The sequence below is a fragment of the Ammospiza nelsoni genome, chromosome 5, assembly GCF_027579445.1.
Source record: "Ammospiza nelsoni isolate bAmmNel1 chromosome 5, bAmmNel1.pri, whole genome shotgun sequence".
Taxonomy (NCBI): Eukaryota; Metazoa; Chordata; class Aves; order Passeriformes; family Passerellidae; genus Ammospiza; species Ammospiza nelsoni.
Genome location: NC_080637.1, coordinates 34,203,176 through 34,224,887, shown reverse-complemented (window position 1 = coordinate 34,224,887; position 21,712 = coordinate 34,203,176). Strand labels below are relative to the sequence as shown.

At 39.1% G+C, this 21,712-nt stretch overlaps 1 long non-coding RNA gene across 1 annotated transcript; it reads left to right on the top strand.

Annotated features, from left to right (window-relative positions):
• Positions 1–16,175: 16,175 nt before the first annotated feature.
• On the top strand, positions 16,176–21,432 carry LOC132073999 (uncharacterized). The gene is made up of 4 exons (XR_009418562.1): positions 16,176–16,246; positions 17,429–17,491; positions 17,598–17,679; positions 19,158–21,432. It is a non-coding gene; the product is annotated as an uncharacterized LOC132073999 (long non-coding RNA).
• The last annotated feature ends 280 nt before the right edge of the window (positions 21,433–21,712 follow it).

Genomic DNA, 21,712 nt, shown 5'->3' with positions numbered 1-21,712 from the left:
GTCTACCAAATCCTTGCCACACAAACCTAACACAGTCATGTAGATCTTAGCTCTCTATATTTACCTGGAGACTTGCAGTGACAATAGCGCCCTTTCAAACACTAGTTTAAGGCTCATACAAAAGGGAGTCTGCTATCTACTGGTGAATGTTTCCTTCCTGATTCACCTAGTATGTGTTTCCAACCTAATTATTGACCTAATCAAAACTCATTTAGCTTGTGAGAGCTGATGTGACTGCAGACTGGCAGGTATGACTTAGAATATTGCAGAACTCAGCAGAAGAAAATATATCCACTTCACCAGAAGAAAATATATCCACTTCACATTGCAAACATCCTACCCTGAGCATGTATTTTGATTCATTACAAAAAGGCACACTGATGCTCTTAATAAGAAAGCAGAGAGGATCAGTTTTGAGGCTGTGTCATTTTTTATATTTATTTGCATGTGTAAGTAATGTGTAACTTCTTCTATCTAACTGACATAACAGGAAACTCTTGTTTGCTTTACAGTTGAAGGGTAAGTGTAATGAAAAGCATCCTTTAGCATCTATCATGAATATACACAACTGTGGCTCCATAATGACCTTTCAAGCCAAAATCAGAGAGACTGGGAAAGCTTTGGTACGGATATATTTGTTACATCAAAGTCCTTGAGACCATTGCCTACATTGTACTTACCAGCAGTTTTAAAGCACCACAAGAGTTTGTAGCCTCCGCATCTATCATCGGTTGCAGAATGATAACTGTATTATACTTGGTTTAATTCCTCTGAAATCAGTGTTCTCTTTTACTTTTCTAACCCTAAGTCAAAACAGATAAATCCAGCACTATTAAGACAATATTGTTTTTAAGACAAAGGGTGTGTTTCTTTAATAAAATGAGAGACAACCATGCAATAAGGCATTAAAACATTTACACCTACAAAGAGGCAAGTAAGCATAGTTAGCCAGGCAATATTACTTAATTATATTGTAATAGAGTCTGCTGCTCTACTGGATGGAGAGTTCTTTATGGAGAAGATCCTCACCCATAAAAAAACAATTCCATTTGCTTATGCAAAAAGGCACAAAACTTTTCAAAATAACAAAGGATTATTCAGGCATTGAGTTGTTATTACTTCTCTGTCCTAGTCTGGGAAAAAAACAGTGTTGATGGTAGGTTGCAGGAGTCCATCTGGTCGGGAGGGTGTGGTGTGTGTACCAGTCCTTTCCCCCTTTAGTGGGGATGTCTGTCTTTCCACAGAGCCTATTCTTGCCTGCCCGGCTGCCTGCGCATTAATAACAGGGAACAGAATCCATTCAGTGATTGATACCAGCTTATGCTAAACAATTTCCCCTCCTGTTTCCAATAAACATGGTTGTTCAAATAGATTATAGTGTCTCAGAGCGTTCACATCCCCTCCAATCCCCCTCCCCGCTTCCCCCCTCCCGCCTTAGATGTCCTTTAGCTGCTCTTTTGTGATGGTAATGAAGCTAAACAGCATTTCAAAGAGGGCTTTGATTAGCATGATAACCGTGTAGTGGCTTGATGGGCAGCATGGAATGGTTGTCTAGCCTTCCAGCACCAACAGTTTGGAAGAGAAGTTATCCAACTTGTTAAAATGCATGCGTGGATGTAGATATGAATGTATGTGTGTTTGCATTCACATAAGTGACGTATCAATAAAACCTGACAAGGTCTATTCATTGATACTCCCTGTTGGAACAGCGTTTTCCTGATGCACAGGCTAATTGCAGCAATTTGCCAAAACTTGCCCGGGTAATCCGTATGCATTTAAAGAGGGAACAGGAGGTGGAACTGCGGTAGAGCTCAGTAATTACTCATCATGTACAGCATCACCACACTACTGCTTCTCAAGCCACTGGGCATTGCTAGAGGTTGGGATTCTGGAAATGAAATACAGCAGAAAGACTTCAGGAAACTCCGTGTCTCAAGACCTGTGTAATAGTGTCAACACTGAGGGCTGAAATTAAAATGCCTTGGCGCCACTATAATATAGTCTCCCAATTCAGATAATTTATGTCAAGAGTTTATGCTGAGAGAATGCCTTTCACCCCTTGTGATATTTATTCCTTTTTCTGGAAATTAAGTGCAAGACAAAAGTTTATTCCTGGACTGTTGTTATCTGACATGCATTGTGGTTCTAAAGGGTCAGAGCCACTCAATAGGATGGGGAGCAGGAGCCCATTGGCTCTTTTACGGCAGTTAGACTTTATGGGACATTACTGACTCCTCTGGTTTCATTTGTTTTTGAGTTTCAGCTTTCAGCCTCCCCGTTGTAATTATTTGGAGCACGACCATGAAAAACTGCCTTAATTGAAATAATGTTTGCTCTGGATTTCTTTTTTAGTGTTTGTGTGTATTTTGGCAGCCCTTCAGGATGCTATATGTTAAGCAAGTAGATGACAAGTGACATCTTGCTAGTCTGCAAATACTTAAATTCCAGAACATGAAGAAGCTTCATGTCATTTATACCAGCAACCTCTATCTGCATCCAAACAGAAGGTAAGAGAAAGTACATTGCAGAGGCAACAGATGAATTCAGCAGCATCATGAAGCTGATCACTATGACAAAAAGCAGACTGTCACCTCTGTAAGGGTACTCAGAACTGGCAGCTATGGTTACTGAAGAATATCAAAAGCCTTACAAAGAGGTATATCTGCTTTACCTCTAGAAATACAAACAGTATGAACCCAATATATACTTTGGTAGAATATGTAAGGGTTTAGGTAAATATTGACAAAAATACTCAAATCAAGCCAACAAAACCCAAAGAGTTATTTGGAATAGAGAAGAAAACAGTGAGTAGCTGATGTTGCTGTGTAAATTTGGATATGGAGGGCCCTGTGTTAACAGCTAGATGATCATGGGGGACTGAGTGGCTGGGGAACAGCTCTGTGAGAAAGGGCTGGGACTCCTGGCTGACAGCGGGATGGAACATGAGTCAGCATCATGCCATGTGTGATGGGGATGGCTGGGAGCATGCCCAGCTGTGTCAGTAGGAGCAACATGGCCAAGGGATTATCACCCTTCTCTCAGTGCTCATCAGAGCACAGCTGGAATTCTGCATCCAGTCTTGGGTCCTGCAGTACAAGAAGGACATCAAAAAACTGGAGTGAATTCAGTGAAGGGCTACCCTTGATGTTAAAATCTGGGACACTTGCCCTTAAAGGACATACTGAAGAACCAGGGAATGAATCTCCAGTCTGGGAAAGGGAAGGCTCTGGGGGAGCCTGGCAGCAGTACCTACTAACCAGTACTAACTAGCACCTATCAAAGAGCACCCCTGCCTTACTGAGAAGCTGGAATCTGGGTCCTCCTGCCAGTGCATGGCAGCAAGACAAAGGACAATGGCCATGAAGAGCTAAATGGCAGACATGACTGAGTATAAAGGAAAATATTTTTCCAATGAAACAAAAAAAAATATTGGAACAAGGAAGTTTTGCAGTTTCTACCATGGACGTTTCACTGCCTAGCTGGATAAAGCCCTGAACAACTTCATCTGACCTCATAGCTGACTCTTGTTTTGAGCAGGAGGCTGGACTGCAGCCATCCTGAGGTCCCTTCCAGCCTGAATTACCAAGGGATCCTGTGTTTCACACAACTCATAGCCAAGCTGTACATCTTTGCTGCAGGATGCTGCAGACACTGTGGGTGTCAATGCAGGTTTCAGACACTGGCTAGGGTCACCAAAGGGAAATGCACTGATGTTTTGGGTCTGAACCCCAAACAAACACATGGAGAATGGGAAATATTCAGAGGAAATGCTGTAGGCTTGCTATAATCTCATATTCTTCCTCGTGCAGCTGCTTATGGCCGCTGTCTGAGTTGGGGACTGACTGTCCATTTCACAAACCAGTACAGCTCTTTTTGTCTTTTTATTTCTATAAAACACATCATCAGCATGATCTACTGTTTCAAACCTAAAATTTTGCAGAGCTTTTAATTACAGGGAAGTGGAGCTTTTAGAACGTCATCCCTACCCTTGGAAGGAATAGTAAAATAATGAGGCTTTTCAGACTACATTTTTTTCCAGTCAATTTTCATAATGACAGTATTTGGGGGGAAATTGAAGATTGTAGCATATTACCAAAAAGTATCATAAATGTTGTAGAGAGATCTATTTTTATTTAATTTTTTTTTTTTTACTTCTTCAGAAGTTCAACAAGTTCATTGCAATCTGCCTTTCAAGGTCATCCATCTGAATCAATGATCTTAGCTCCACCAGTTCTGATTTTTTGAATAAAATTGTAATTACCATCCTTTTAAGCACCAGCTGTTCTATTGAAACATGATACTGGTGGTGTACTCAGTCCTGGTGGAAAAATATCTGTGAGCTGCTCTTCACTGAAGCCTCAGAGCTGATTGCAAGAAGCATTTATAGTCACAGAATTAAAGGGGCCACAACCAGATCCTTTATGGATACAGTTCCTTCTCCTTTTGCGCATTACCCTGTTCAAACATGCATTTGAACTTCCACTGTTCTTGTTCCTTATAAAATAATGAGAAAAGGTAAAGTTCAATATCATGCAGTGGAATGTGCAAAGGAATAATCTATGAGCTTGTCCACATGATGAGCCATATGAGAGCAATGCACAGAAACAGAAACCTGTTGGGGAAATGTTTCTCTGCCATTCTTTAGCAGCACCCATTTTTTAGATGTGTGTACCATCTTTATTGACAGGCAAGCAAGGTGAACAATTTAAGAGGAAGTTTATAATCTACGTACAGTAGGCTACTGTATTAAAGAATGAAAAGAGAAGCAGAAGAAGTGCTTTTCTAGCAGGATTTGCAGGAGAATTGAAAGGCTGATTGGCACAGGAAGTGGCATGGGAAAATAAAAGCAAGAGGTAGAATTTGTCTTGGCAGGAAAGTGATGTTCTACTATTAGAAATGCCTGCAGGCCAAAAAAAAAAAAAAATCCTGTGCTGAGATTTAAAAAGGATTTTCCAACTGCTTTAAAGCTCAGGTCCTATACTAAATATCTTCCTAAAGAACATAGAATTTGGGAAGTGCAGAAGCTTTTGGTCATGTTCAGAGAAGCCAGAGACCAGTGAGTATTTCTGCTCTCAGACAGGGGTAGTGACAGTTTCTGTGCAGACAGGCAAGATGCAAGGAGCAGCCAGGCACTGTGGTGCACCTGCCAACTGCTGCATCCCTGCCTTCCCTCCTTTTCCCTGAAACATGTTTTCTTTACATATTATATGGTAGTGTATTTTCCTTTTTTTTCTTCTATTTTTATAAGAAATGAGGACGGTGGTAGTTTAGCGACATGTCTGAACAGCAGCTCCTGCCAGGGCAGGGTGCTACCAGAGGGCACTTGGGCCTGAGGACGCTGGGGAGGGAATTTGCCTTGTCAGCCACAAAATCTGAAGCATTGCAGTACTGCTGACTGATTAGGCATTGCTATATTTTTCTCTATTAACTACATGGCCTTTTCTCTTTCCAAGCCAGGAAAATGTCCACGCTGGCAGAAGTCAGGGGACACTCATCCCTCTGCAGTGTGCTGTCAGGAATCAGAGTGCCTGGTGAGCCCCTGCTCTCTGGAAGTCTGTCCCTTACACAACAGACCTTGAGCAGTATTCCTGTGCTCAGTGCTCCTGAGCATTAACTCATAAGGCCCCAGTTCAAGAAGGTTTTAATGCACATAATGACAAATCTATTTTTCTAAAGATTGCACATAGCAGGCCACCATTATCCCTAAACTTGGCCTGAAGAAGTATTTCTTCCTGAGTCAGAGATAAGTAAATATCTGGAATGAAAAGGCAGTACACAAGGAGCAATGAAGGAACACAATACTAAGTTTTTTCTTATTGATTTAACAGAAATAAATACCGAAAAGGAGAAGAACAATACCAAGAGCATGTTGAAAATACCAGTACAATTGAATGGATTTAACAAGATTATTTCATTTGTGACATCCCTGTCTGTCCCTCATTGCAGATATTTGGCATGAGAATTATATTTTACTGCTTTTGTGTACAGCAGCTTTTGTCAGAGTTGTTCTTCATCTCATGCTGGATCTTTAGACAGTGCTGAAGGACAGGTGATAATAACTGGTAATAAGCATGGAGGGCTCTTGTAATCATTACTATATTTCTGGAAAGTAATGAGGGGAAAATCAGAATGACCACATGTATTAGTAAAAAAGACTTGCTGACTAGAGAGCTCAAATTATTTCATTTAAGGTAATACGAAAGATTGAGACTACATCTTTCTTTTAGAGATGCTCATTTTGTGACTTCTTTGATATTTGCTCTTGCTTTAAACAGTATATTCTTTTATCTTGATAATTGAAGTTGAATGGAGAGTCTTTTATTTTGAGATATGTAACTCATCACATCTCCAGATGGAGCCACTGCAAATAGTCTGAGCACTTCCAGTTCCTACTTCCCACTGTGCCAGTCTTCTGCTAGCCAACACGAGGTCATTTTGTCTTAATATTTCATTGAATTGATGTATTAGCAGTACATCAAAGATGATGCCTTAATGAAATGCAGCAACTGGATATAGTCACAGCATTTGAAAGCAATGTCAGAAAAAAAAGGTTGTTTACTCTGCATGGAAAGGGAAGGCTGATGATATTTGATCTCCCGGAAGCTGGAGGCTCCAGCTCTGCAGTAGGTGAAATAGACAATATACATTTGGTGTATGTGAATTTTAGAGCTGGTGATAGACATGTAATCTCAGTCAGTTGGCAGAGATTCACAGAGCAGGCAGAGGCTGCTGCAACCAAGTAAGCTTCCATATGCTGCCTTGTCTCAAAACTAATCTGGAAAGCAGTCAGAAAATACTTTGTCATACCATGGCAAATTCCTGGTTTTATAGCCAAATGTCCTGCTGGGGTTTGTGACCAGCAGCAAACTCGCGGTTCTTGTGTTTCTCACCTGGGTGTTGGGCTGGGAGCCCTCAGCTCATCGTGTACAGGGCAAGGGCTGGTCTCCAGGGATTGGCAGTCCTTAGCCACCAGTGACTAGTGGCTGGCGTTAGAAGAGAGTTCAAGGTGAGCGATCTCCTTATACCACTACCTGTGCTCCAGGCTATCCATGTTTTCTCAGAACACAAAAGTACAGAAAAATAGACTCCAAATTGGCGCTGGATGGATGTTTCATTAACTTCTTCTATCAGCGTGATATTTTCTTCTTAGGAGGATATTACTTGTTTGCAGGTGATCACTGCTTTTCTTTTTCGTCTGTGAGATTATCATCTTAGAGAGACAAAAAAGGAGTCCCTGTCAGCTTTTATGACAAATGGTTGTTACAGGAGCACTGTACTATGTTTCTCCTTGAACAGATTTCATACTTTTTTTTAAGCTTTGTTCCTCCTGGTCATTTGATATCTGAATGTGTTTACCTCTGAAAGAACCTCACCTAGAGATCTTGAAAAACTCCTTTTCTCTTGAGGCCAGTGATATAGTTTATATATTACTTACAGATGCAATAAACAAAGCCTTTTCTCAACTGCAGTCTCTTAAGGTTGCAGAATAACTGATCAGGCTCTTGGCTCAATTTGCTGTTTGATCATTTAGTTGATAAGGTGAATCCTGACTCAGTCAGATTTTCTGTGGTGGATCAATCAAGTGATGGAAGCTGAATATTGCATTTTCTCACCTTATAATAATCAGGAAAAGCATCAGCATCAGTAGACATCTATTTTGGCAGGTAGTTTAAGCTCTAAATGTGATTTTTATCAGCAACTAATATACTTTAAAAATAGCTGCATTTTGGAATGACAGCAATTATGTTCACTCTGCTGTTGTGTTAAGTGGACAGATCCAGGGGTTGCTCCAGTGTGTTTCTTACCCACTGGGTCAGTGTGTTTTACTGGTAAATAATTTTGCATGACATTGCCTACAAATGACTAAGAGGCAGAACACTCTCAACTAATAGCAGAAATGTGTAGTAGAAGTGATCTACCTGGAAATAATTTTTTTTTTTACTTTTTCCTTTTAAATATAATGTTATGTCATCTGAATTAATTAATTCTTTATCAGTAAGAAGCCAATAAGAAAATCACTTTTGACAGAACATAATGGGAAAGCAAAAAAACCCCAAACAACAACAACAACAAAAAAAAACCCCACAAAACAAAATCCAAACAAAACAAAACAAAAAAACCAAAAAAACACCCAAAACAAAAAACTATCCAGACAAAGAAAAGCTAAATTTAAAATACATCCTTGCATTAGACAACAGCTGTTTCAGTAAGAACATGAGACAATTTCAGAGTTCTCTTCAACCGATCAGAACTGAATTGTGATCCAATGGAAAATGTCTTCCATCTTAATAAACAAATATTCTCCCTTAACAGAGAATGTACTATTAATTACTGAAAATGCTACTGAAACTGCTTTAAATTCATTGTGTACTACACAACTTGACTTTTGGGGAATATTTTTTAACATGCTTGCCTAATTTACACATTATTTTTTCCTTCCTTGAAAAAGTATGCAAATGACCAAGAAGTCCATACAGCACCCACCCTTTGCTTAACTTTTCACATTTTATTGCAAAATATCTTAAATCCTGTGGATTCCATGCCCTCTGAAATAAAAAAAAAAAGTCCTTTAAAAGTATATTAAAACAAAACATAAAATTTTCTGAAGCAATTTAATTAATTGTAATAATTGAAAAATGAGTGATTTATTTTGTTTTTGTGAGTATGGAGAGAATTTTTAGTGGCAAAATAAATAATAATTGATTTTAAATATCTTCACTGAAAATGAAGTAATCCAAACAAATATAACATTTGCTCCTTTGTCTATATGCATCCTAATTAAGTATAATTAGATGTAATCACCTGTCATTTCCACTTCTCCTGCATTCTGAAATCTGGCAATATATAAAACAGCTTGCTTTTTCATGCAGGATTCAATTGCAGGAAATCAAAGATGTGTTTGTATAGTCTGAACTTCTGGATAAAGGTTTTTGCACTACTGAACACTTAAAAAGCCTCTTAAGTTCTTCCGTAGTAGATATTGCATCCTTGTTCTCTGCAAGTTCTAATCTGAATGATTGTTACCTGCTACTAAATTTATCCAAGATGGAATTGTTGCCTGTAGATTTTCCACATTTTATCTCAAAGTTAACAGAGTTAATACTCCTGACAACTTCATACATACAATTTTTTCTCTTTTTTGCCTATATGATCAGTTTTCTTAAATGTCTTTTTATTAGGAAATCCCTATTAGTTTAAAGGCATGAAATGGCAGTATTTAATTAAAGAAGAAGTACTACTACTCCAAAACAAAAGTTATTATTCTGTATTTAGGCTGAACCAAAAAATCCATTTCGTACACCCACTCTTCTGTTGTAATTATGTTCCAGCAAAACCTCTCCCAAATCTGCAGAAGACTGGTAGTTCATTTTATGAATTTTAGTACTTAAAACAGAAAAAAATATCAGCTCATCATTTTTAGACCTTTGTGGAATTCTCTGTACCACATGGAAACAAACTCTCTTATCTGCTCAGAGACTGATGTGAGAAAAAGCAGTATCACCTCTGAATATATTACCAGGATAAAATAGCTGCTTTCCAGTAGAGGGAGAAAAGGATGATGGTGGCCATGATATCCACATGCCTGTAAAGCTCTGTGTTTTGCTGATATCTTTATTTCCACACCAAGAAGAAAGATGAATCTTCCAGTTTCTAAAAGAAATGATGCTGTGAAGTTGCTGAGAACTGGATTTGGCACGATTTTTTCCCATCATTCTCTTAAATAAATCCCAAAGTCTTATGCTTGCTTGTTAGGCTTATAAATACAGACTGCTTCCTTTTCTGCTCTGGCTGCTTTCCTCGATATTGGCTGGCTTCAAAGGATGGGGAAGAGGAAGAAACATGCTGACAATGCTCACACTTTCTGTGAGTCTCTTTCATTTATTGTAGCCTTTAGCTCATACGAATTTCAGCTTTGAGGCATTTGCTTGTACAGCCGTCTCATCACCAACAGTTTCTCCAGCTGCCCCAAATCCTTTCCAGCTCTGCTCTATTTTAAGGACCTGGCTGCACCACATCTTCTGGGTGAAGAGAGAGAAACAAAAATAAGTGTTTATTTGTCAATGTCTTCTGGATTTAAAACAACTCAGCAGCTAACCCCTGCTGGGTAAATAGTTGCCACATTCATTTACTTCAGAAACACCAAGCACCTTTTCTGTATCAGGGACTTCAAGTGTTTCATGAATAACTGCTTTGATATTAGTGCATTTAATCCTTTTTACGCAGAAACCACTGGGGATATTATACACTAATTAATAAACCTAATTGTAAGTGTCTATACCTGGCTGTTGACATGTGGGTTTGAAGAGCTTGTTACAGGCAGTGGAGGTCTACCCACTGCAGGACCCTGAGAACAGTGCAGCTGGCCCATGCTGGGAGACTCAGATGGGATGCCCACAGAGAAATATTTTGTGCTATCTGAGCTGTAACTGAGCTATTTGAACCGTGGTGGCAGACATGAGACAGAACCTCCAAGAGATCCCCACACCCTCCCAGAGCAGCACTGGAAGGCCAGGATGGAGGTGTGTCTCAGCACCAACTGCTTGTCTGTAGCACCTCCCTAGTCCTCTGCTCCGAAAGGAATTTCCCTCTCACAAGTGTGTGACTCCATTGATTTGTCATGTCAGCTTAAACACATGGCTTGCCTGTGGACAATCACAAATAGGTATTTGTCTTTGGGTTTCGTAATCTGGAGCTGAATTTCTCCATGGCACTTATTGTTAGGCCCTCACTTTTATTGCTTTGTACTGTATCGAGATTACACCTCCGGGTTCTGGAGAGCTCCTGGAGTAGGTGTCACAACAAGGCACTGCATTCTCCAAGAAGACTGGAAATATGCAGTCAAGGAGCTTGTGAAACATGCAGATTTAGAGCACCCTGAGTGCATGCACTGGAATACAATCAGGCCTTAAGGCAACTGAGCATACACAGGGCATGGGCAAATGTACACAGACAGGGCACTGGCTAATGCAAGTTAGAGCCATCCCTAAGGCAAGTTGGTCCTAAATATTTATTGGGACTGATAAGCCACTTTTGACTGCTGTGTTTTGTGGGTTTTTTTTTTGCCATATGACTCTTCAGACCCTGTACCAAGTATAGATTGCAGGATCCAAGGACTGGACTGTTATTCTTCAGTGAATCTTACAATAGAAAGCACAACACTGCCTAACTTATCTGATGGTTAGAAAAACACAAATGTAATACTAATTTGTACTGCCCAGAATATATAAAAGACTGTATCCTAAATTAAAACTCATTGGAAAGTACATATTGAATACCTTAAAAACCACATTTGACAATATATTTACATTTCTCTTTCACACCACTCACTGTCAGAGAAATTGGTAAGAAACAGCAGCGAAGCTCATGTTGTAACAAAACTTAGATTTCTGGCCTTATTGACACCAGACTGGCTTTCCTGGAGTTAATCTGCTGAGGAATACAAGAGTCTATTGTGCAGAAACACACAGAAGCTGTTCAGACCTGGAAATGTGTAGCTGCATTGGCATGGCACTGCCCCAAGCATTTATGCTCTACAAACACATCTGAACTTCTCTGAGCCTTGAACTGTTGGCTCTGTATAGTGCCAGGCTATGTCACGGGGACCTGCTGGCTCAGGTTGGCTCTAACTCAGGAACTTCATTATGCACCAGAAATTTGGCCTTCATGTCTAAAAATAAACAGGTAAAAATTTCAAATATGAACTATCCCTATTTTCTTTAGCTCATCTTAGAGGGTCTCTAATAATACATATATTCAAGATAGACTTGATAGATTCAAGCAATCAAGATAGATTGCTCTAGAGCCAAGCTACAAACTTTTACATATTCTCTGGTTGCTTAAGCCATTCTTAGCCACAAATATTTGCTGCCAGTCTAATATCTGGATACACAAAAGACTGATTGACTCATATTCACACTGAACTTACAATGTATGTCATTAGTGTTTTAAACAAAATTTCTTTGCTACATCCAGATTTCATCTTCTGTTGTTAACGGATGTAGCACTTATTCCAGGAGAGCTTCATCTCTCAGCAAAGACACATGGTTTTTAAAATTCCTTACATTGTGTAGCAGACTCAACTGATGTGGTCCATTTATTCCCCCTTCAGCACATTATCTCCAGTATGTAAAATGAATTATTACCTCTTCTCCAGTGTAACAGAGCATTATGTTCCACAGAAGACCCAAAACTTGTAGGCTGTGTTCCCACAAAATGTTCTTCCATGATGTCTGGGTGTCTGTAATGACACTTATTTCACTAACTGGTCATTCGTATTGTTCTAATAGTATTAAAAGTATATGTTAACATTAAAACTTTATTGAACTGGTTCCCAAAGGACATTAGAGTCTGAGAGTGAAGCTCATTCCCATGCAGCTCATTTGCCAGCCAAAGGAATACACATTTTACATGTGATTTATTGATGCATGCCCCAGCTGTTCAGCGTCTGCTTGGGAGATTTTCATTCTGGCTGCACGAACTCTGGGTAAGACCTTGCTGATGTCTCATAGGAGTCTTATAAATTTTAAATAGTACTATTTAAGTGTGTTAAGTGTATAAAGCTCATGGCATTTATGTGAGAATCACTTTGTCCAGCCCTAAAGTAGAAACCACTTCAGACATAAAATACAACTGCTATTTAGTACCTCTAAAATGCTGTAGAAATTTGAAGATATATTCCATAGATCTATGAAACTACTACACAATGAAAGCAGTAAACAACAAGAAAACAAGCATCCTTTTTAATATTAATACTATTATTCTAATTGGTAGTAAATATAAAGTTCCTTCTAAACCCTTGGTGTGATCTGTTTTCCTAAGTGAATCAGAAGAGAGACTTAACAGCTATTGAATCATCAGCTGTGTTTTCAATAGCATATGGGATTTCTCCCTTAAGTACCGATGCAGCCCAATCCTGCTTAGGTTGTGATAGCTGATTAGATCACAGCTTGGGGCATACACAGTAATTGCTATTAACTTAATTATTTTACCTTATATTAAACATGCTACTGCCCTTCCACTATTCTCTCTAGCACTGCTCCATTTTTATCTTTCCAGTTAGATGACAAAATCATCCAAAAGCTAACCAAAAAGCATCAAAAAGAAGGCCACAAAATCCCACTCTTGCTTATTCTTTCAGATTTCTTTCTTTCTTTTTTTTTTTGAAGGTGGCAGAGAAGTGTTGGTTAACATATGGCTACCCTTTAGGTTAATGCTTTTGTTTTGATGATGTTGCTAAAGGGGCTTAGAGGAACTTTTTCCAGTGTTACCACTTAGTGCAACTACTGCCTTGGGAATTGTATAGCTTTATTTTTCAATAAAAGCTTAGATTTTATATTAGTCATATTGTTGCACCTATTCAGTTATAAGATTAAAGTGTGTTTTGCAGAAGTGATTGAGAGTTTAGAAAAAGTGGATCTTGCCTGAGCTACATATAGCTCTCCAACTACCTGTTTTGTCTGCCTATCCACGTGCTATGAAGTGTTTGCTTTGTCTTTGGGAGGTCTTTTACTGGCTTCTCTCTTTTGACCTAACAAAAGCTCAATGGAGAAAAGGTTAGAAGAACTTCCTGCTTTTGGACACGTGGTAAGTTGGAAACCATTAACAGTGCAAGGCAATTAAGCCCAAATATGTTGAAACCCTGATTTGTGGTGGTAAGGCATGAGAACAGGTTGCCCAGAGAAATTGTGGTTGCACTTCATCGCAGAAACTGAGAAGATGAAAGCAATCACCTGTCCCTGCTATTTGCTTGCACTGTAGTGTGCCACTGGGATATCCTGATTATGGGGCTGCTTCTTGCAGAGGAGTCACCATCAAAGCCTGGACAGTGGTGCAGGAGCAATGATCTGGAATGATGAGCCACATGTGGGAGCAGGCTTTCTCTTTTATACAGGTATAAATTTATGAGGAAGATCCAGCTTTGTCCAGGGTAAGACCATCCCCTTTCCACTTGCATTTATCCTACAGGCTTGGGCCTGAATAGAAAGGGAAGCTACATGAAGACTAAATTATTTATTGAGACTTCAGTTTGTGTGGTGAGACACTAGAACAGGCTGCCCAGAGAAACTGTGGATGCCCCTTTGTTGGAAGTGGTGCCCATCACAGGCCAGGGAAGGAGCAAAGACAATTTTATTCACGTTGAAGACTTTTGCCAGTTTTATATTACAAGAGAAAATGCTGTTCTTACTCAAAGTTCATTGAAGAAACAGCTCTGGGCACATGTGCAATCTGTGAGTGTGTGTGCTAATTTTACACCTGGGTAGCTAATGGAGAGCATCACACATTTTGTCTTTTAAAGGCAGGGAATCATGATGAGGTGGCCATTGTGAGTATTTGGGATCTTCAGACATTTTATCACTCTCCAGCGAGCATTCCCTGAGTGCAGCCCCAGACCCTGAGAGTCTGTCCTGTTGCTCCATGTGATTGCATATGAAAATGTCAAGAGTTCTTCTGAATACTTTAACCAGGAAAATTAGGCTAAAATTCACATTATCTTTTAAGCTATGTATACATGTGCACACGAGCACACACACTCACAGACACACTTCTGTGCCTCCTTATGAAATCCACTTTACTAAGCTTGATCCACCCTTTTAAATCCATGCAGAACCTCAAGAGTCACTTTGTACTTGTCAACATTTTCTAGCGTGTTGCTGACCAGTGATACCAAATCTTCCTATCAATGTCAGATATTAAAAAAAAAAAAAATCCTCTTTTTATTTTCCTCTGGGATATCTGCATATTTGAGAAGGATTTTATTAGCCTATTTTGAGCTCTCATTTTTACTCCACTTTTAGACCATTATTTTGAACATTCCTGCCTTTCTTATGCTTATTTAAGTGGAGAGATGAAAATATTTTATTGTAAATATATTCCAGCAAAAGCAGAATGAACACTGGCTGTCTATAAGGGTTAACCCATTACTGAAAAGCATGCCTGATAAATTGAAAGTGTGGCTCTCAGCCAAGAGAGATCGGTATATTCTGAGCATTCATTTTCTGCCTTAGGAGTGGCAAATCCTGTTGCTGGTGTCAGATGTGATACAGCTTCTGAAAGAAGCAACCTCAGAGGCAAATTCATGCTTTGCTATTCAGGGAGCCATCCACTAACAGTGTACATGAATTAAGGGCATGCCTTGCTTACAAATTATTGTTGCATCTGGAATTGCAAATTGTAACTGAGAAACAAAAAGAAGCCATAAACAACTTTCAAATAGATCAAATTTCATTTTCAAAATACCATGTGGTGTGTCTAGTAATGTAAAAATTTTAAGAGGTATTTATTAATGCTCATTGACATATTTTACTCCAAATTTCAGCCATATTTTCTTCCATTCTGAGCACTAAAATCTGTAATTCATTATTCAGATGCCAGGATGGAGTTGTTAATCCAAAAGCATTCCCATAATCTCAGTGTGGATCAGTAAAGAACTCCAGTCAAGCTGTCTGCAAGTGAAGCTGTCTTTGAACAAACTATGATTTAAGAATAAGTAAACAGCAGCTAACCTTCCTGTTTTAAAAGACAGTAAATATTCCAGTTTTTTTTTTCCTTACAGACTCATTTTGCATTATAATCCCTATTGCATAATTCCCTATCTGCAAACTGTAATTCAGCAGTTTTGTATTTAATTTACATTGTGTCTGATTTACACTGTGCTTAATTTACATCTACACAAGAGCAAGGAACAGAAGTCAGGCTTTGACAAATCCAGGCCATATTAAACCTTGTCAAATTCTTTCCAAAGGAAAAAATGTAGAGCCTCAGTGCTAATATTTCTTTGATATACTGGAATTTATGGAAGATTATGTTGCTCATCTACTAGTCACAGAGGTCTTCAAGGAGGCTTTTGGGGGGGTCTTCAATTTTTTCTGGCAGACTATGAAGAATGAAACACACACATCCTGGCATGGCGAGCACCCGTGTGCTTGCTGCCTGCTTCACCCAGTCATGCTGAGTAAAGCCTTCCCTGGTGCCTTTGGTGCACCAACCCAGCTGTGTAGGGGGATAGAATATAAGGAAATAAAGATAGTGTAGAAAGTAATCTTACCCATAAGGAGTTGCAGCTGGGCCAGTTATCAATGATTAGGAGCAGGCCTGACTTTACCAGGCCACAGCTGTGACCAAGAGAAGAAGAGGGCTATAAAAGAGTGGGGTGGCTGGTTGAGAAGGGCACTGGGGTCAGTTGGCTGCTTTGTGAAGAAGCAAGAGGTAGTGCTTGAAGAAGCAGGCAACAAGAGCCACCAAGAAGGTATGAAACTTTTGTGATAAGGAGACAACAGTATGGAACCCCTGCAATAAGATGGCAACACAGTTGTCCTGGGCATCAGAGCCAAGCCTATAGAGAGGGAAGAATAAGTAGCCTTTCCCGTGTTTCCCTGCTGCCTTCTGCTCCTCCCTTCTCAGCCCATGAGGTGCCTTTGCCAGCCCTCAGGCAGCTGAGGACTGTTAGCAACAAGAGCACTGCTCCCTGCAGCAGGCCAGGCAGGACAGGACAGGGGTGCACAGGGGTGGGGAAGGGCATCCTTGGGGAGAAGGGAGGAGGAGAAAAAGTGGGGACATCCCTAAACACTCTTGAATTCTTTAACGCTCTACAACAGCCCCTTTTCTCTTACTTTTCAAAGTTAGTTACCATACTTTTACTGAGAGGCAGCTCTTATTATTCCACATGCTTTTGCCTTTCCTGTTAAAAGACATAAAACTTGTTTTCCATATAAAATCACCTCAATTTTCTCTATAAAAGTACTTTATCTGTTCAACTCTTGCAGGTCAATCTCACACAAGAATATAGCAGGCTCTGAAACATCTCAACTCTATACTGCTGACATGCAGTCAATAGTTCATTAAGGAGAAGTAGATATATTTTAAAGAACTTATATTTAAAATGAAGGAGTTTCTTTTCTTTTTAAGGAAAATTCACGTAGTTATACAGTTACAGAGAATGTATTACTTTATCTTTCATATAATTCAATTATATTTGTAGAAGATGCCTAATATGTAAAATATGCTTGTTTGACATTTATGAAATGCACTGACTAATAATTTTCAAGATTTTCTGATGGATGTTTCCTATTGTTCAAGCAATGCAGAAGGAATATATTTCCTGCCATTTTACGAAATGCAAAATAATTTCTCAGTGAATGTTCTACATTTGCTCTGTCTCCCTAACATTTTCTGGCAGGGAGGAAAACATGTCAACATGCTCATGTTGAGCATGCGTGAAAAATTTCCCAGTGTGGTTATGTACTCTTGGTATTCCAGCAGTCTGGAGAAGAATCCTATATATTCATGCACTGACATAGGCAAATTATCATTTCTATCACCTTCTAGCTGTTCAATGACATTATATACCTATCCACAAACAACTGTAATCACTTTGGTTTATAATTCATTATTCATTAAAACTTTAATACAACTTGTTTTTCTTTTTCAGAAACCAGACTTTGCAAGTTTGACCTGAGGATGAAATACTCTGAAAAAAACTTTACTGCATGCAGTATGGAAATCAAATCTTCAGAACTAAAATTCCAGTGACCACAATTTTCCAAGATGCTTTGCATCTTATTTTAAAATTTATTTTATTTTGTTATGTATTTCAATAGTTATACTACTTTTTACGGAACTTCTGGATACCTGAGTTTCCTTTGCAATTTAATAGGATTTCAAAGTGGTCAGAAGTCCAAGGTGGGTCTGTCTTCATTTTGTCTTGAAAGTGAACACCCAAATGCACAAAAATGGGCTTTGGCTTTTAAATGTAATGTTTTGTTACAGCAGAAGCTGTAAACACTTTTTCAAATATCAAGCTATTGGCTAAGACATAATGTCGGTGCAGCGGTTTGTGAATAGTTTCCCTGTGAAATACTTTTTTATGTGAGACTTTTTCTTCAGGCTTGCTTTTGGTCCAGCAAAGACATCCTGAGCTGTAAAGAAACCTTTAAAATCTCCTCTGGACCCTAGAAGTCTTTGCCCTAGTAACCTCCAAGACCTGGATCCCAAGCCCACAAAGTTTTGATGGGTATATGCTGGCTCAGCTGGTTCCCCTACATCCTCTCCCTTGATGTGCTGCTGAAGCCCCTCCTCCAGTGAGTGTGTAATTGCCTTTAGGAAAAGGGAAACTCACCTCCCTGCAAAGGAGCAGCACACACTGAAACCAGTGCACTGCTGGCAGGATATGGTGAGCAGAAGCCTTCCTTGCCACCCCTGTGCACCAAGTTAGAAGGAGAGGCCACTGGTGTGAGCAAAGTGAAACGAGTGTCATCCCTCGTATCTTGAAACAAGTCCAGTAGTATGGTCATTGTATGAGAACAATTGGAATCACACATTTACAAAATAGGCATTTACTTTTTGCTGGCTGCCTTTTATTTGAAACCCAAATCCACAACTTGTATAGACTACCACAAAGAAAAATAATGCATGTAGAAAAGAAGTTGGAATAAAAGGGGTACTCCAAACCCTTATTATACTGAGCTTCCTTTATGATGCTTGACTTCTTTTCTTTTTTCCTTTACTTTTTTGCTTCCATGCAATTACAGTTCTTGTGTGAACTAGCAGTTGTCACTAGTGCTTTTACAGCAGCACCGTAAAGATTGACTGTTTCAGTTGGGGTAAAGCAAATCCAAGAACTCCAGCTTGGCGAAGCCTCTGAAAATTTACAGTGAGCTTGTGTGCTGTTTTTAAATATGGGCAGCAATATACTTTGGAACATTCTATATTTAAATTTCAGCAGTGATTATTTACTCACTGACCACAAATGTCTTTGTACAGTACCTGCTATGCAAGATTTGGACTGAGATGTTCAAACTTGAAAATTGATGTCCAAATATCACTGGCAGAGGTGTGCTGGGGAGAGGCAGTTGGAACACATTAATTCCCTTATTCTCAGTGCATACTTTTCTGTAGGTTTTGATCCTGCATGAAACAAATCTGTGCTACTTATTACTGTCATCTGGTCCTGGTGTTAGCTGCTACTCCAGGGTGGTTCTCAGCCTGTTACCTGACAGCCCTGGGCTATGTTTGGTATCCTCAGCTTGTGCCCAATTCAGTGGGGGCTCAACAGCCAGCAATCCTATCAAAGTGCTTGACCTTAGCATTACTGGAGCATTACTGTTGTTTCACTCTGTTAATAATAGCTTCCACTGACTCAGGCCTTTTTTTTACCTCAGAGGTGTGAGGGAGCTTCAAGTCTTCCCTGTTCAGACCCTAAAGAAGCATCGGAGAGTCTTGCTGGATTGTGAAGAACAAGAAGGTGACATGTAAGCAGACCAGGATCATCTACATGGTGGCTGCTTCTTGCTGCTCTCCCTGTGAATTTTGTTTTAGAGCAAAAAGCATGGTGGTGTCATGGCTTATAAGAGTGTTTACATAAATACATGCACAGGTCTGCACTCAACGTAGTTTGAATTAACAGACTGCTGTCCAAGTAAAGATTGCTGGCATGTACTACCTATGAGCACTGGGAGATGTCTTGGAAGATATTCCAGCTCTTGTCAGGCCAGCTTTAGGTAAGAGCTGGGTGTGAAAGCTGCAGGCTGTGGCAGCCCCAGGAGGTGAATCAGGAGTGGCTGCGCTGTGCCCCAGTCTGGACCTCTGCCTGCTGGGACCTGCAGGGCAGGGCTGAAGAACGAAGACAGCAGTGGGTGAAAGGCTGGGAGAAATGCTCCCTTAGATCATTCCTTCTCTAGGAACCCTTGTATGGGGAAGTGCAATACTGGATTTCTTTTAGAGGCCTCAGAGGCTATGCTTTTGGTAAAGCTAAACTGGGATATTATCCCTGAGAAAACATCAGTGTAAATATCCATTTTAAGCCACTAGAGTAGATTGAAACATTGCATTTGAATTACTTGTAATAGCTAATTTGTTGATCTGCACAAAAGGTTAGTAGCAATTTCAAAGCTAGTTCTATTAGATTTTATATAATGAGACACTTTATTACATTATAGGATAGCAGATCCCGTTGTTTGTGTGTTGTTTCAAGTGCTTTACTTTGCTGTTGAGACCTTGCCATCACAGTCTTGGTGTCTGTAATCTGTTCTGTGGGTCAAAAATGGGCATCAAAGGGCTTATTTTTTCTTTGAGTCAGTTTTCATTGTTACAAAGGCTTTGAGAAAGTTTCTGGTATTTTTGTACAGGAAGCTTGTAGGAGACAAAGCAATAATAGGCTGAAAAATAAAAGGTTCTTTCCCAAGTAGCATGATATCACTCTAACCTCAGGCTATATTACAGTGAAAATTACTAGCTAGAGTCTTTTATGAAAATATTTTCCATCAATCTGCTTATTAAATTCTATGAGAAAAGGTTAAAAGTGACATGTTTGCATTGTCTACCATAGAGGTGCCATTTTCTCTGACAGACATCTGTTACTCAATTATCATTATCTCACATTTCTTAATTTTCTAGTCCAACTCTTAATAGGGTCTCCAGCATGGAAGGCTCTGTTCAGCAGCAGGCTGGGAAACATTCTTCTGCTCTTTTGCAGAGAAAACTTCCAGGACTTGGTCTCCATTAAAAGAAATGATCAAGTTTGTGCTCCAACAGTTCAAGATTTTCAAAAACATGCTGCTATTTTAATGTTCATGGCATTTTCCCCCTAAATATTTAGACTGTGTCATGGCAACAGCTGCTTTTAGTTCTAAATTTGTTTTGCCATCCTTCATTTAAGAAAAAAATGGCAGTTTCAATTTATTCCCCTTAAATGTAAAATTCAGTATTTTAAACTTTATTAACTATAAACAACTATACCAATGGTTTGTGGTCAGCTTTGGATTCTCTATGCAAATGGAAATTACCATACTGATTGCTCCTCATTATGAAGAGGCACCTAAAACTATAAGATAAAGGCAAATATAAAGTGTGTACAATGTGTGTTGTAGGTTTTTTGGAATGGGGATGGCAAGTAGAGGGTAAGTAGCAAAATTAGTATTCTCAGTACATATTTAAAAATCAAGAAGCAAGCTAAAAATAATTGTATCATAACAGGGGCAATCAATGGTCCAATTTTTTCCAGTGCATGAGTGCAAAGCGGATTGAATAACTGAATGTACAAATTCTTGATATTAACAGCTGAACATTTTATTGTCCAAGACAGGGCTAAGGAAAAGGACATTAAAGATCCTTAAATGTAACTATTAACAAATGTAGCACAATTAATTGTTGCTGCTGTCATTATTGCTAATATATTTGAACAGTGCTGGAAGAAGAGTGTAGTGGATTCCACGACAGGTACTTTCTGAGTGCATTTGGATGATTTCTTACCTTGGTCAAAATAAGAGACTTAATTCTGTTGCAGAAATCCTACATTTCTTTTTAGAGTAGTCTGATCAGCAAGAAAATCAGTCAAACAAATTTAATGAAAAAAGTGCATGCAAGTCTTTTGCCTACATAAGCAATACACAGGACCTTAATGGGTATTTTATTAAAAAATAAACTGTTCTACTCAAATTCTGATTACCAAGTGATTATTATAAATATTTATTCAACTTGCATATATTTATAAGGGAACAGGACAATGTACAGATATAAAAAGGTGCAATGACTTAATATAAAAAAGAAAACTGTTTTGACTTTTTTAAGTCTGAGAAAACCCTACTACTCTACTACCTAGTAGTACTGAGACTTTACAGTTAAGCTGAAATATGCTGCTAGTTTTAGCTCTGAAGTACCACTGCTTTATGCAGGATGGTTAAGGCAAGATATGTACTAATGGCTGATGGACAACAAA